Raw genomic sequence first — 4,050 nt, 5'->3', positions numbered from 1 at the left:
ACAAAAACTCACCACAATTCAATCCCTAACATTTAGCGATTCAGAAATCGAATCAAACTCCATATCACATAGTAATTCACTTGAACCACTATGGATACCTAACAAAGTCACTAAAATCAATATCTGAAATTGCGTTTAACTATATCACCTAAAATCAATCACCAAAGGCAAACCCTTGCCTGACTCTAACATGTCCTCCATGCTTCTTCTTGCACCATACATAGGCCTCAAAATTCAATTTCATTCACTTGAACAAAACTATATTCACAAGTCACGGTCAGGTCATCAACCCATGGTGTTCAAATGAATAAATTTCAGATCCAGTTTTCCTTGTGAATCGTAACGTATCGTTCCAAAATGATGCAAGCAACATCAACCACGTATATAAGACACATCTCGCGAACTCAATTCAAATTCCGAATCACCAAAACTACTACTAATTCCAATTCTACCAACAATCTTGATTCTGAAGGAATTATAGTACTCAACGACAACCCAAAACAATGGTCTCTCATCTCTAACCATCGAGCACAAAATAAAATTCTTGTCTCGCACCTCAAACCCTGCTTAACAACTTACAAGCACAAGGAAGAAGTAACCACAATAATTTCTTCCCTAACCTCAACCCTACTAACAAACTCTACAAGGACATCTCATTACAAAACAAGATATCTATTATTTGACATGTACATCTCATCCAAAAACATATGTACGTCCAACTTAAGAAGGCAAACTTTCTATCCATTAATACTCGTATCCACACTAGGTACGTGCATAGGTCCACATCATGCCTTCAACCAAACACTTCAACATCCAAAAGAACCTCACTTCCATACAACAATCCTCGTTGACTTAACAGAGTTGAATCAAGAGGTTCCTATTCCTCAAGGATTGTAACTTGCGGCCACTGAACTTATTCCCATACGAACCTACAAGACAACTGTAAGGTTCTAAGTACAACCCCTTCGAATATCCATCACCTAAGGAGTATAGTATGCTTGGCTAATACATGTATAACACTTAAAACACAGTATAAGTCAAATACAATTTCATATTAACCAAGTCAATACTATAGGGAAGGTATTCACGTTCCCTAAACGACCTAGCGGCCTAAACAACTCCCAACACTCACGCATACCCAATGACTTAGCCAATACCGAAGAGCACACGATGGGGATCCGCTGCAGACGGGCCATCACTCGGAAGGTATTGACACATCACCAAATATGCACCTTACGCTCTGATACCAAACTGTCACGCCCCGAATTTTGAATAATAAATTCAAATCCGAAACATGAATTAAACCACTTAATCAAATAAACGTTCTGAATTTTTTTCTCAATATAATCTCACCACAAGGTACACAAACTCCAAATCTCGAAACCTCGAGTTCATTATTACAATTCACTCTCACAAGCAATATTGTAAAGCTCTAAATGAGCATAACACACCTCACAACTTACAATTGCTGTAAAACTCTAACAATTGCTCTAACCGCACGATCACCGTCCTGGTTCTCCTGTCCTGTAGGATTACCCGCTACACAATTTGAATAGTGTACCGGGAGTTGCAACAACACAAAACCCGGTAAGCTTTTGACAGCTAGTATGAGTAAACAAGAAAGAATTGTTGATTTATTTCCTTACAATTATTATAACTCAACACGATCACCATAAAAGGAAGGATACTCTTGAGGCTCTCTTTTAAGAACTCATTCTTAAAAGACTCAAGTATCCTCAACACTTCTCACATAAGACCCCTCACAGTCTCAAGTAACCTCAACATTACCCTCACATCACTACTCAACAATTGGCAGACAGACTCATTATATATATATAGACCCTTATGAGTTACTCTCAATTTCCCTCATAAGGTTACCACATATATATAGACACTTATGAGTTACTCTCAATTTCACTCATAAGGTCACTCCACATTTGGCAGACAGACTAATTATATATATATAGACCCTTATGAGTTACTCTCAATTTCCCTCATAAGGTTACCACATATATATAGACACTTATGAGTTACTCTCAATTTCACTCATAAGGTCACTCCACATTTGGCAGACAGACTAGAGCTCTAACTGAACGTAACCACTCGTCCGGCCACAGACGTGATTACGATTTAATACTATTAATAACCACCAGCCCGGTACGAGAGCGTGATTCACTAATAGATGCCATGGTCACCTCGTGACCTAGTGATCTCCACAGATCACAACAATTTATTGTTCCTCAACAATAAAACTCAACACCTCTCACAATATATTGTTTCTCAACAATAAACTCAATACCTCTCACAATATATTGTTTCTCAACAATAAACTCAATACCTCTCACAATATATTGTTTCTCAACAATAACTCAACACAACTCCAACAATACATATTATTTCTCGTAATAATATATATACAGACATTCACACAGGAATGTCTAGTAACACCAACAATAGTTCATATGATTGCAACAAAATAAAGCAATTAATTGTATTGGGTTCGTAATATGAACCACGTGAGGTTTACTCACCTCGATAATCCCGCTGCGTCTTCAATTCAGCTCAAAATACGATCCACAATCGTCCACCAACTCAAACCGTCAATCACCTAGTCCAATAATGATCTTGACTTAGCCAACAACTCAAAAATGTAATTAAACGACGATCCAACGCTCAGATCTTCCTGAATCGCCTTTACTAACATCTCCACAAAATTATATGAAAATCCGACGGTCGGATTCTCACGAATCGCCTTCCGAATTACTATTTCTCAATTATACGAAGATCCAACGGTCGGATCTTCGCCCGTGACCTCACAAAGTCACCGGGACAGTCATACGATCAACATATCGAATCTACCATTCCATCAGACGGTCTGATCTTCACAGATCACAAATCGAACGATCGAAATCGATCGAAACTTAAAAATTCATAACTTAATCATACGATATCCAAAAATTATGAATTATATATGCAAACGATCGTATCGACACGTAGAACACAAAAATGGACAGAAACTGTCCTTGGGGTGGCCGGAGGTCGCCGGAAACCACCATCACAGTGGCGGCACCGCCACCCATCCAAAGTCAAAATTAGACAAAACTCCCAACATGAAAGTTATTCATCTTAACTCGAATTGAAACTTTCATAACTACACCAAAGTCAGATTATGAGCCAAAAAGTAGAATTTTACCTCGCAAGTTTTGAAACCCGAAGAACCCTAGTTTCCCAATCTTCAAAATTCGATCACCCCGGATCAAATCGCTGCAAGCCTTCTTGGGGATAGCTTCTACTTCCTCTGGGCTAGAAAAACCCTCAAAGAACTCGAGCTATAGTGGCCGGAGCTGGGAGAACCAAGGTGGCGAAGGAAGACGATTTCCAGCTCGGCTGTGCGGCTTCTCGGTCTTCTAGCGGCCACCACGATGGTTATCTCAAGTCGATGTCTTCTGGAAAGTTGTAGAAAACTTCACGGTGAGAAAAATTGCTTTTGGAATCAGGTCGATCGGAGGCCTGTAGAGGAAGATATGGCCAGACAAAGTAGAGCCCAGAAAAAGTGGGGAAGAGCGATTTCGTCTCCGACGAGGCTCTCTTCTCGACCTTGTAGAGCCTCATACAGCTCGTATTTCACTTCGATTTCTTCTACAAACTCGTAAAGGGGGTCGAGACCAGAAAAACCCACTTTGTTTCACATCAATCGGTGGCCGGATGAGGAAGAACGAAGGTGACGAAGGGAGGGGGTCGCGGCTGGGCTCGAGAGAGAAATGGGGAGAAATTTCTGGAGTTCCAGAAATTCTGTCCTCATTTGCAATATTCGGATTTTTTTTCATATTTATAGAAAATCCCAATTTTCAAATATTCGTAACTTATTCATACGAACTCCGAATATTACGTTCCATATGTCCACGAACTCGTATCGACGCGTTCTACAACTTTCATGAAGGACGTTTTCCCAATTTCCCAATGTATAAAAAGTCAACTCCTTTGACCCCCCTAAAACGTTCAGTTTTCAAAATAAAATCGTTCGAACTAATTCCACACTCCTCCAAGCTT

General features: G+C 39.8%; 1 long non-coding RNA gene across 1 annotated transcript; it reads right to left on the bottom strand.

Annotated features, from left to right (window-relative positions):
* Positions 1-3,754, bottom strand: LOC133740827 (uncharacterized). The gene is made up of 3 exons (XR_009861450.1): positions 3,194-3,754; positions 2,532-2,608; positions 1-1,539 (listed from the first exon to the last, which is right to left on the bottom strand). It is a non-coding gene; the product is annotated as an uncharacterized LOC133740827 (long non-coding RNA).
* Positions 3,755-4,050: the final 296 nt, after the last annotated feature.

This window comes from Rosa rugosa, chromosome 3 (assembly GCF_958449725.1).
Source record: "Rosa rugosa chromosome 3, drRosRugo1.1, whole genome shotgun sequence".
Lineage (NCBI taxonomy): Eukaryota > Viridiplantae > Streptophyta > Magnoliopsida > Rosales > Rosaceae > Rosa > Rosa rugosa.
The sequence above is the reverse complement of the archived record's forward strand: the minus strand, read 5'-3'. Positions and strand labels throughout refer to the sequence as shown.